Source organism: Hyperolius riggenbachi, chromosome 9 (genome assembly GCF_040937935.1).
Source record: "Hyperolius riggenbachi isolate aHypRig1 chromosome 9, aHypRig1.pri, whole genome shotgun sequence".
In the NCBI taxonomy this organism is placed as follows: domain Eukaryota; kingdom Metazoa; phylum Chordata; class Amphibia; order Anura; family Hyperoliidae; genus Hyperolius; species Hyperolius riggenbachi.
In genome coordinates, this window is record NC_090654.1 from 288,428,198 (window position 1) to 288,441,527 (window position 13,330).

The following is a 13,330-nucleotide window of genomic DNA, read 5'->3' on the forward strand; positions in this document are numbered from 1 at the left end:
CCCCTCCCTCGCCTGGGTCCCCCGATCTGCGCTCCCCTCCAGCCTGTAATTAGTAAGCTGCTGCCAGAAGAGGCACGGGCGGGGAGGACTCACCTTTTCCGCGTTCCAGCGAGCGCTCCACTGACGTCACTTCCTGCATCGCCGCCCACTGTATTGTAAGTGGACGGCGATGCAGGAAGTGACGTCAATGGAGCGCACGATGGAACGTGGAAAAGGTGAGTCCTCCCCGCCCGTGCCTCTTACGATCTGGCAGCAGCTTACTAATTACAGGCTGGAGGGGAGCGCAGATCGGGGGACCCAGGCGAGGGAGGGGGGGTCCGACCCCCCTCCCCACCGCTAGGCACAATACCCCCGACCTGCCCGCTACCCCTCCGGCCCGGGGGGGGGGGGGGGGGCGGCGGCAGCAGCTCTGCCAAATTTGCCTCAGGCGGCAAAAAGTGACGGGCCGGCCCTGATTGAGACACTAGGGGGCGGACGCTTGACTACAGAGACGTCTTGAATCTGGATGATCGCCGTCTCAGTAAGCAAGTATAGCCCGACTAACAACTGGAGATTGATAGCCCCATGTGGTTTTATTGCTTTTCTGCACAGAAAATTATTTTAATATAAAGTACTATGGTTGGCTCTATCAAAAGAGCAATCTTGAGAATTATATATGTGCAATAAACTTTTTCACTCTTTATTACTAAAACGAGAAGTGCATAGACCAATATGTTCAAGTGTTATATGAAGTTGCAAGTACGGTTGCACTAAAGGAGTAATATATCTGGTGGAAAAAGAGCACTAATTATATGGACAGTGACCATATGACTGCTAAAGTGTTTTTTGAATTCCTTTGTTGGGATCTTGTTTACTCTGTTGGGATCTGGTTTACTCTGTTGGGATCTGATTTACTCTGTTGGGATCTGGTTCACTCTGATGGGTAAACATGCACAGCTAAGGAAGAACCCTAGCCCCACTTTATCAAGTTAAAGTGGCACTCTGTATGTAATGAAGGTCCCACCACATTACCATTCTCTCTTTTACAAACAGTCAATAAAGAAACAACAGCAAAGATATTTTATTTTATTTTCTTGCAAGAACATAGAAAAGATTTGCAATCTGAAACCCGTATATAAAATATAAATTGGCCTTATCTTCCTGAGAAGGCAGAACTCCGGCCTCCTGTGTTGTCAGCGGATGTTTTATCTCCATGTAAAACCAAGCAGCAAATAACTTTTGGGCTTTTTCTGCCTGTAATGATGAATTAGGGAGTTTGCTGTGAATTCTCCGCTCCAGGCCACTCTGCTCTTTTTGTTTAATCTTATCTTTTTGCTCAGACTCTGTGACTCGTGCAGCTGCTGTGTTTACCCTGACAATAGTCGGCAGCAGTTTCCTCTCTGGCCAGCTAGGAAGCAGGTATGGCTGATATGCTTTTTATATACATTCTGCTCAGGGCTGGATGAGGGGATAGGAGCGGCGGGCCCACACCTGGAAGCTGTCACGTTCCCTGGCAGGGGGCTCAGAGGATGACTGCAGCCAAGCTTGCGCCGTGTGGTTTGGGATTCCCTGGTGACCAGGGCCTAATTTAGGCCAAGGCCACCTAGGCCATGGCCTAGGGCACCACAGGAGCAAGAGCACCAAAGCAGCAGGCTAAACTGGTACAGAATTTGCAAGCTTGCAAATGCTGTAATGCAGGGAGATCAGGTAGCAGCCACCTTGCCCTCTGTGCACATTTGGATTGTGGCCGGTAGCTATGGACTTGGACAGCATTGGAGACGGAAAGGAAGAGGAAGCTTCTGCACTGGAGATAAGCAGAGAAATCGGGACACTTATGGCTGCTGCAGTATGAACGCAAGCTAACTACGTATACTGAAAGGGGGGGGGGATTGAGGAAGTCATATGGCTACCTATACTGGAGGGAATGGGGGGAGGGGTCCTCAGGTTACCTATACTGGAGGGAAAGAGGGAGGGGTCCTCAGGTTACCTATACTGGAGGGAAAGGGGGAGGGGTCCTCAGGCTACCTATACTGGAGGGAAAGGGGGAGGGGTCATCAGGCTACCTATACTGGAGGGAAAGGGGGAGGGGTCATCAGGCTACCTATACTGGAGGGAAAGGGGGAGGGTCATCAGGCTACCCATACTGGAGGGAAAGGGGGAGGGGTCATCAGGATACCTATACTGGAGAGAAGGGGGAGGGGTAATCTCGCTACCTATACTGAAGGGGGTGGCTGGTGACAGTGGCCTTGGGCGGTAAAGAGCACAAATCCGGCCTTGCTAGTGACTAGAGGCGGGGCTACACAAGGCTCCTCATATTTCGCCCCTAGGCTAATTTTCTTGCAGCTCCTTCTCCAAGTGCAGCTGCCTCTCTCCCATTTCACACGCTCAGCTTGTGTCAGAAGAGGTAAAGGAAGCACTGTTCCTTAAAAGTGGGATTGTCAGCCATAAAATCAAATTCCATTTATCCACTGCTCTGTGTTTATTACGCAGCCTGCAACCTGACCCTGCATTGCGAGCATTCCAATATAATCATAAATGTTTCTGATGTAATATATCATATCTCAATCAGCCTGGCTGTAGTCTGGTACATTGCCGAGGAGAGGGAAGCTTGTTATCTCCTCTCCCACATTCCTGCTCCTCACTGATTGGCTGAGGGCAGTTCAGTGTGACACGAGGCTGAGAAGAAGGTACACCTCCCCTCTGCAGAAGCTGCTCAAATACAAACTATGTTATGCTCAAATGTGTTTACAAAGCAAGCTAGAAACGACAGTGCAGTCTTTGGGAGAAAAATAGATTACGCCCACCCTGGTGCCACCCCTGCTGTCTGCCTGGGTAACAGTCACCCCTGGCCCGGGCCTTTGTTGCCGCTGAAGGAATCCAGCTCTGGAGGTCCATAAACTTGGAGTTGCTAAAGTGTCAGAAACTTTGTGGCTTATTCATACTAGCAACACCAGCTCACCATGAGGCCAGGGAGGTAAAAAGAAAGGAGAAGGCTATGCTCTTTTGTAAAATGTGCATAGACAACATCGCCTTAAACCTTCCTTTAACCCTTGTGCGCCTTGCGTTGCTGGTATTGCCAGAATGGGTGAGACGGGCAGCAGAGGGATTTGCCATTCTCCACAATACCAGCCTGCGTGATCCATGACATGAAAGGGGGAAATCACAGGAAGTGGGCAAAAATCTTTCCCCTTGCCTGCAAAGCCCGTGTCAAGGAGGCTCACCCCACCTCTGATGCTCAGGAAGAGGTGGCTGTCATTATCTCACACATTTTATGATAGGTGCTGGGGAGAAAACTTATAGTGGAATCTGGGAGCACCCTTAATTATAAGGGGACCCTCAAACCTTTTGCCCTTGATTGTCGGGGGCTTTGCAGGCCTGGGTACCGATCCCTGCCCCTCTCCTGCAGAGCCCCCCACCACATCCTGTGCCTGCGCATACCTGGAACGATCCTCCGGTTCCCTGCCACGGCTCACTTTCTCTTTTGCTGGTTGCCATTCACTGCGCCTGCGTGGCTCTGGCCGTGCACAACTTCGTTTGCACTGTGTCGCCCCCCGGGCCCAGTGCAGTATACTTTACCTGCCCATGTCCACAGCTGGTTTCGTCTTCATACACGTGCCCCATGTGGTTGCCAGCGTATACGTGGGCGCCCCCGTCAGAGGGGCCCCTTTGTAGCTTGAATGGCCCTGTGTACAAGTTATAATAATACAATAACAAGCTCTCCCGGTATTGTACCAAAAATTCAGAGTGGCAAAAACATCTGCCTGACTTTTGGGCGGCCCTCGGGGCAAATGCCCTCTCTGGTTCTTTATTAAAATGCCCCCGAGAGAATCTTTTCATCCTCTTTATGTTTTAGTGAAGCTGCGGGGAGCATGTGACAGTCAGATGTCTCTCTGCTAGCGGCCAGGAGCTCTGTTTATTTACATAGCGCTTGTCATATCCCTCCATCCCTACAGAGTTATTCCCAGCATGTTTATGCCTAATTTCCTCTCCTCCCTCCTGGGTGACCTTGAGCTGGGACTTGTGCTCGCATCGCCTCCCCGCCCCATGCATCTATCTCCATACACAGCATCCTCCAGAATAACAATCCATTTTATGACTCACAGACATGAAATATTTATTCTTCCGGCGCCTTGGTTAAGTCTGCACAAAAGACAGTCGCAGCAAGAGAAAGAAAAGCAGCGATCCTGATTCATAAAAAAATATGCAAAAAAAGCTGTGCCTCCAGCAAGGAATCATATATTCCGAGCATCCATTGTTTTCTGATGAAAGGTGGTAAAAACTAAAACATCTAATGGCAAAACTGAGGAAGAGAGCGTCCGTACTGTGCCTGATGTGAGTAAAGACGCGCTTGTGCGGTAAGCCGTGACCTTAGAGGGCATACGAGGTGACTGAGTCTCAAACAGGTAAATACCTGTTGCTGTTCATAATGTCTTTGGGACGCGGTCTGCGTCCTTGTTCTGCCCCATACTGTTTTTTCCCTCCAAAAAGTCTGTTTCGGGTCCTGACCCCCCGATGGGTTGCCTTATCTGCCACAGTCATGTGACACAGGGGAGAGATCAATTTACAACTTGTGATTAGACACTAATGAGGGAGAAGTAAACAGGCTAAACACTCTAAATACATACAGGGTGCGTTTCTCTCTGTTTTCCTTCTGTCCTGTGCAAGAGTTCAGCTCCACTTTAAGATTAATGATATAGCAAAACAAAAAATGAGATTTAAATGGAGAATTCATTAAATGATCGATCTTTATCTGTGAAAAAAGTCCCCTGATAATTGCTGGTTTTCTCCAGGTGGTGCTCATCCCAGTAGTATACATACAACCCATTTTAACTGGTTTTGTGTGTTTAAAGAAAACCTGAACTGAACATTAAAAGTCAAAATAAGCATACACAAGTCATACTTACCTCCTGTGTAGTCTATTCCTCAATCTATTTTTCCTCTCCTGCGTCCTGTCTATCCACTGTGATCAATGGAATTCTCCGACCTCCATTTTGAAAATGGCCATTACCCCATAACAGCTTTCTGGTCAGCACACTGTTAAACTGTAACATCGCTCACTTGAGCCATAGGGAAACATGGACACATCAGTTCTCCTCTCAGCTGTAACTGACAGCAACTGATAAATAACTGACAGCAACTGATATATTTCAGTTCTGACAAAATGTTCTCAGAACTGGAAGGGATTATTGTCAGAAGAAAATGGTGAGCTTCTGAGAGGAACTGATGGCAAGGTAACTATGTAATGTTCATTTGAAGTTACCTCATGTGTTTATTTTAAATAATTTTACTCAGTACAGGTTCTCTTTAAGAACGTGGCTTATTGGACATTTTGGCCAATGAGACGACCAATCAGAGACTTTGCTGTCTTTTGAAGGCCCATCCCTACGGCCAGTGCCAAATTACCGACCAGGCAACCAAATCAATTGATTGGGCCCGCAGGAGGTTAAGTAGCCCATAAAGATGTATTGACTCTGTTTATGTAGTCCTTAAGAAAGTATGTCAGTCTGTAAAAAACAAGATCTTTGCAGCAATGCTCTACAACTTAAATTATACACACAGGCACACACAGTATTCAGCTGGCATACACAGGCTGGGGGCTGGAATGTGATCTCTCTATATACAGGAGTAGCTTGCTAGGGAGGGAAGATTGACGTGTGCCAGCCAAATACATCTGTAGTTCATTTTTCTTTCATAATAGCACCATCATTTGGACAATGTGCTCTGCTCAAAAGCCTATGAGTTCAGTGTGTGATGTCCACAGTTGGTTCCAATCATTGCTGAACTAAGGCCCCGTTCACACTTGCGTTTTTGCAAAAAAAACGGAACGGATGTCCGGATCCGTTCCGTTTGCATCCGTTTTTTCATCAGTTACGGATCCGGTTGATATCCGGATCCGTTTTTTTAAAGAGATAACAGACTATATAAATTCTTTGGGTCTGGGAGGTCTGCAGAAGCCCTGGGGTCCTTGTTGGAGACAGCCTGACGTGTGGAGACCACCCTTGGATATAGAGACTGCAGTTTGGACCATGGATCCAGTGTTTTTGTACTCATTTTACCTGGGAATTGTCTCCTTTTTGATTTTTACCTATTATTATGTGGGAAGAAGGCGTGCTCCTCGCAGGAGATGGTGGGTGAAAACGCATAGGAAGTGGGTAGAACGTCCAGATTTTTTATAGCCATCGTGTTGCCTCCTTTCCATTTCTCATTGGTTTCAGCTGTGCGGATGGTGCAGTCAGGATCCGGTCCGGGTGCGGCGGCCGGATCCGACGTACGTGAAAAATAGAGCAAGTTGGAAAAGTGTCCGGCGTCCGGATCCGTGTCCGGCGTCCGGATCCGGATCCGGTCCACGTGGAATGGACGAGTATGTACGCATCCATAGACTATCATTGGATTGCCAAACATCCGTTCCGTTTGTACAGTATACGTTCCGGATCCGGTCTGAAAAATCCTGACTGCTAACGCAAATGTGAACCCTGCCTAAGCCTTAATTTTATCACCTGAGTTGGCAGAAAATATCTAAAGCTGGCTATACACACACATCAATTTTGATTACTGATTCTGCCAGTAATCTAATGCTCATACATATCCAATCAATTGGCTTTCGATCGATTTTGTGCTGTTTATCAATCGCTGGGATGGGGGCAGGACAGACGCGATGGGGGAATCAAGCTGGACAGCTCTTGCAGTTTGATTGAAACTTGATAGAGATCAAAATTAAGCTTGCTGTGATAGAGGTCGATCACTATCCAATTGAATTCTAGTGATGTAGTGAGCATGAAATTTTCAGTTCGCGAACGCAAATTTTCCACAAAAGTTCACGAACAGGCTTAGACTTCAACGGACAGGCAAATTTTAAAGCCTATAAGGGACTGTTTCTGGCCACAAAAGTGATGGAAAAGTTGTTTCAACGGGCCTAATACCTGGACTGTGGCATGCCGGAGGGGGATACATGCCAAACGTCCCACCAAAATAAGGTAGTTGACGCAGAGTTGTGTTTTAATCTCTAGAGGGCAGAAATCACATTACATTCCTAAATTTGTGGAATGAAGTGCTTTAAAACATCCGGCGATAAGGTAGTGTAAGGGTTAGGCCCAGTTCACACTGACAGATGAAACGCAGCGTTTAATGCACACACAAAAAAAAAAAACACATTGATTCTGCATTGAGACAGGGGGCAGTAGTGGATACTAGATGCCAGTAGTGGTGGTGAAGGATTATTGGGTTATGGTCGGTGCACTACTAGGACCAGCAGACCTGTCTCCAACAGCTAACGTGTGCACAGGACACATAGGATTTAAATATAACAATATCAAGAAAAAGAAAAACAGCCCTTAGAAGGGTGAACTACTGTAGCACTAAGCAGTGACTGCACCTGTCTGCAACAGCTAAAGTGCACTGTGTGGACACAGTGACCAGCAATATCACAATGACAAAACACAGCCCTTAGAAGGGCTCTTGGGGTTATGTGGATGGTGAATTGGTTCTGTAGCAGCAAGAAACTGCACTGGGGACACAGAACACAGGCCTAACTAATGCTTTCCTTATCTGCAGCACACTCTCCCTGATCTGCCTAGCACATAAGCCAAAAACACAGACTGCAAAATGGCTGCTGTGCTGGCTTTCTGATAGGTGAGGGGGCGGTCCAGGTGGGAGGGATAGCTGATTGGCTGCCATGTGCCTGTTGACTCTGGGGTGAGGGGTCAAAGTTTTACGCCATTATAATGTACGGTATAGGGGGCGGGTCGAACACGCCATGTGTTCGCCCCCTCATTGTTCCCCGCAAACTCTTCGCTGGCAGAACAGTTTGGGCCATCTCTATTGAATTCTAAGGGAATCAGCCCCAACCTTGCTTAGCGAGATTCTCACAACTCTACAGTCAGGTTTGCCATGTGACAGGCTAAAGCCTTGTACACACTTTCAATTGTGATTGGTCAACCCCTGACCAATTTGACCACTTTCATGCAGTGTGAGGATTTACCTCCACAATCTGCTCATAGTATTCAATATCTGGTGACCCTCACACTACACGGAGCTGATAAAGTTGGCCAGTGATTGGCCAATCATAATTCAAAGTTTGTACCAGGCTTTTGGCAACAACGAAGAAGTACAAGGGGCAATCTTTTTTTACTGATCTCCAGGGAACAGTTAAAGTGGTATAAAAACCGGCATTTCTTCTTTGCTCTAAACGATTATGTACAGCATATAATATACTACCACACTTTTTTTTTTTAAGCAGAACAGCATTCAAAGGGTTAAAACACAGGACTTACTTTTTCAAAAGATAGCTACCTGCAGGGAGCTCCACATCCTAGCTGGGAAAAACATTATCTTGAGTTTACTTACCCTGGCGTTCTATTAAATGCGCCAGGGTGGCGGCGAAACAGTTTTTTTTTTTAGTTTTTTTCTTAAAGAGTAACTGTCAGGTTGCAAAAGCTAATTTAAACCTCTATTCTCCTGTTTTAAACAGTTTAGAAGGAAGCCAAAAAGGCAATACTGAAGTTAAAAATCTCTCTTACTTTTGATGTGTGCTGAACAGCAAGGATGTTAGACCCAAGCTCTTAAAAGGACGACAGGCCGCATACTATACTGCAAAGCATTCTGGGGCTGCTTGGGTCCTCCCCTCGGCTGCTAGTGGGAAGTTACAGTCTCATGTTACAACAGCCAGCACTCAAAAATCTCAGGGCAGAGTACACTGCATGAGTCCGCTATTGTTCCTAGCCACATGGCTAATTAATATTCACTGCACAGTAGTGTTGTATTTTTTGTGAGTGGAATAATCAGGAAGCAGGCAGGACATGACGACACATTTGGCTTCATAGGAGACAGACAAACATGGAACCTGCCATGAGCTGTCAGGAGCATCATTCTCTGCATATACTATATAAAAATTATGTGAAATCCAAACGTGGACAGTGAAATGCATATGTAATGTAAGTACAGCCAATCTTTAGCTACTGATATATGTGTTTTTTTTCTATGAGACCTTATACCTAACAGTTCCTCTTTAAATCATGTAGCTATCCTAGCACTAGCTACATGATGCCCCCTGTACCTTGCGATCGCCACCGTTGTGTACCCTCGTAAGGAAATCCCGTTCTGAACGGTATTTCCTTTAGGGCTTCCCCCGTCGCCATGACGACGATTGCGATGATGTCATCGACGTGGTGACATCAGACGGACTTGCAATCCACCCCTCAGCGCTCCCTGGCACTGATTGGCCAGGTTGCGCAGGGGTCTCGGTGGGGGAGGGGGTGGCGTGTTACGCGGCGGGTAGCGGCGCATCGGTGGCGAGCGGCGGCGATCGTCCCTAACACACAGCAAGCAAAGTGCTTGCTGCGTGTTTTAAAAAAAAAATATGAAAATCGACCCACCGGGGCCTGAGTGGCGCCCTCCGGCGGTCATGGACGAGCTTATCTCGTCCATACCGCCAAGGAGGTTAACCTCCCTGGCGGTTTATTTATTTTGCCAGGGAGGCTGCGGGAGGGTTTTTTTTAAATTAAAAAAAAAATATTTCATGCAGCCAACTGAAAGTTGGCTGCATGAAAGCCCACTAGAGGGCGCTCCTGAACCGTACTTTCGATCGCCTCCGGCGATCGAAAGTAACAAGATAGGCCGCAATGAGTGGCCTATCTTGTTTCGCTTTCCTCGTCGCCATGGCGACGAGCGGAGTGACGTCATGGACGTCAGTCGACGTCCTGACGTCAGAGCCGCCCGATCCAGCCCCTAGCGCCGGCCGGAACTGTTTGTTCCGGCTGCGCTGGGCTCGGGCGGCTGGGGGGACCCTCTTTCGCCGATCGGGCAGCACACGCGGCTGGCAAAGTGCCGGCTGCGTGTGCTGCTTTTTGCAGAATGTAAATCGGCCCAGCAGGGCCTGAGCGGCGACCTCCGGCGGCATACCCCGAGCTCAGCTCGGGATTACCGCCAAGGAGGTTAATTGTAGCAGAGAGGAATGTAAACATTCGCTGGCAATGCAGAAACTTATAATGTGTCCCGAACTGATACACTGCTCAGAAATCATTACTGGGTATATTAAAATATAAATACACCAGTTATGAATAAAATGCAATAGCAGATTTCAGAGCAAATAAAACTGTACTTTGGGAACTTGTAATTTCGAAGTGAATAATAATACGTGTGCACAAAAGCAAATTTCATAACTGTATGGGATATAAAAAGTAGGAAAACATATTTTTATTGAATATTATGTCAGAGTTTAATACTGCTTTAAGATGGGGGTTGACCTTGGGAGTTCGGCAGATGGCTCGGGGCCCTGGGCAATTTCCCAGGTTGCCCCATTGTAGGATCGGCCCTGCAGGTACTGGTCATACATCTTACTGAAAGGGTAGGACCTTGTAGGGGTGGGGTTTGCTTCAGGTGCCAAATGTTCAACTAGCCACCAGCAGATCAAGCAGGGCTGTATTCAAGCCATGATAGTTTTGACATATCTGCCTATGCTGGCGTAAACAAGACAATTGTCAGGTCAGGGTGTTGCCTGCGCTGCCTGACTCTGCAGTTATGATGCTTCTTTTACACATATAACGAAGTATTCTGCTGTCTGAACTTTAAATGCTATCACTATCCGCTTGTGTAGTGCCAGCATAGATGTATTTAGTATGTACATGCTGCGCTGTGCTGATTAATGAGCGGACAGAGAATGAGTGGATCGGAGGTGACAGCTCTTTGCTGGGATCTCCTATAAATGGGGATGTGACATGGCACTGTGCCTCGTAATTTGGCATATTTGCTGGCTGCACTTTCTGCCAGTCTGAGCGTGGTACGGAATAAACTCCATGCATTATTTCAGCAAGCTTCGGAGAAAAGTCACATTGAGTTACTCTCATCTCCTTCATCCAGTAAGTAGTGTAAGCATCATTTCCCTGCCAACTTTCTTCAACGCAGGAAATATTTTCGTCCCCTTCTGCCCATGGGCAGCGCTACCCTGGGGCATGCTGGGGCGCTGGCCCCCCGGGAATCACTGTGCCCCTCTAAGGGCCTCCCTGCTCAGTAACATACAGTTAACTGTTTACAGGATCCAGCAGCATACAAGTGACCAGGATAGGGTCTGTAAAAAAAAACACCTCCATGTCAGCCTGAATCAGTTATTAATTAAGTAAATCAAGAGTCTTGTCTATTTGCCATAAATACCTCACAATCCTTGCAAGATCCCTTGTAATGAATGTATCTGGATAAGACCTGAGACTGGGAGGGGGGGCAAATGAGGATCTTCACCTACCCGTTGCTTCTGTTCCAGGCCCCTGAGCCTCCTCAACCGTGCTCCCATGGCCAGGTGTGCTCCGTGCATGTGTAGTTACAAGTCTGTACAAACAGCACATGCACAGAACGCTCTTCTTATCCTCTGAAGCACGGTCCAGGAGCTGCGTGGCCTGGGCTGACCATGCGCGGTTGTCTGCGCTGCTGACAGCGCCACAACGGATCAGGAGGACAAGAAAGGAAAAATCCTTGTTTCCCCGTCTCAGTCTTGGGCACACTTTAAATGTGGCCCTAATGTCAATCATTTGATTGTTTGATTGATTGATTGATTGATTGATTGATTCATTTGCATAGATCTGTATATCAGTACTGAAAGAAGCAGAAAGACAGAGGACCAAGGAATTTCATTCCCAGAGTTGGGAGTTTTGCCCTGGCCAAGTTACATAAAAAGGCAATTAGCTGGAACAGCCATTTCAGTTTCTGAGCTCCGCTAGTCCGCCTGCTGCTGCTGTGAAGATAATTAGATAGCTGGGATGCTGTTCTCAGAGAAAGAAGTGAAACCTGCTAATGTGGGAAATGTATACTGTACAGTATAGAAGGGCTTTTAGAACTTAAGAGGAACTTTAACCCAAGAATAAACTTCATTCTCAGTAGCTGATACCCCCTTTCCCATGAGAAATCTTTTCCTTTTCACAAACGGATCATCAGAGGGCTCTGTATGGCTGATATTGTGGTGAAACCCCTCCCACAGTGTGATGTCATGAGCATGGTTCTGACAGCTTCCTGTCTGTGAACCTCGTTGCATTGTGGGAAATTACAGCTTTTTCCAACTGCCAAGCAAGCAGTATCTTCCTCTGTGCTTAGAATTTTCAGCAATGAACATTTGGCAGAGATCATCTGGCAGAACTAAAAATGTCAGCGTCCAGAAGAAAAGATCAGTGTGGCACTCCCAATAGAATATGGAGGGTCTGTGGGTAGATACTCTTACTGGCCTTACTTCCCCGCGTGTGTCATTCCCCTACACTCTTACTGTCCCAGTAGCTGCTGACATGTGCTCCGTACATAAATTGGAAGGAAAATGTCATAAAAATCTTGATGTAAAGAAACAGCAAGGTGCACCATCCGTCAATTCAGCTTCATTTATTGTGCCTGGTATGGAACGTGTACATCATCGGGGTAACAGCAATCAAACAGCGAGGGTGGAATTGGGTGTCAGGGCTGCAAAGGGGTCGGCGATGGCCGTTTCACATACACCCGGACTCTTGTTCATGCTGCGTTCCACTCAAAATGGCGTCCGAGGCACTTCCGGTATATCACAGGGATTAGCCCCGCCCCTTCCGGTGCGTCGGCGCTCATGCAAGGAGTTCGTTGGTCAACACCAGGGGGAGCTAGGCATCCAATCTGCGAGGTTGAAAAATCAGTGCACAATAGGGGTGACTAAAAGGTTGCACTACTAACCAATAAAAATGAGGCTAAATGGCAGTGGCGTCAGAACCGAGCGCCACCACCCTAAATGTGCCCTACAGGACATCAATTAAGACGAATGGGGATGCATACATTTTAGCATACACCATGCTCAGAGGCGGGACAAGGTCCTTCAGCACCCAAGGCTGAGACACCAAAGTGCGCCCCCCCATCCCTCCCACCCCAGCCGTCACACACTGATTGCTATTAGACTAATAGGTACCCCAAGGCCCCCAACCCCCCCAACACCTTAATCTCTAGTTATCTGGCTTGCAATCACTGTCATATATCCCCTTTTCTTATTTCTTTCTGCTTCAAACACAATTGGGAATGACAGCTGAATGAATTGTGCGCCCCACTCTACACTGCGCCCTGAGGCTGGAGCCTCTCCAGCCTCTGCCTCGGCCCGGCCCTGACCATGCTTATCCAAGTGGTGGAGTCTGGCGCCACCCAGTGGTTGACAAACGATAGTGTAACAGTGTGGAAGTGAATTAAAAAAAACTGTGACATCTAAAATCAATACTGGGGTGGTGGTGGCAGTAAACAGTTTCAGTTAATACAAATAAATATGGACTGCTCTCTTAGTCGCCCGGGGTAATGGGTACAAAAGGGTGAGGACACCGGGACATATAGATATGAATGAGGAGGGGAGTATACATATCAATAGATAGAAAGA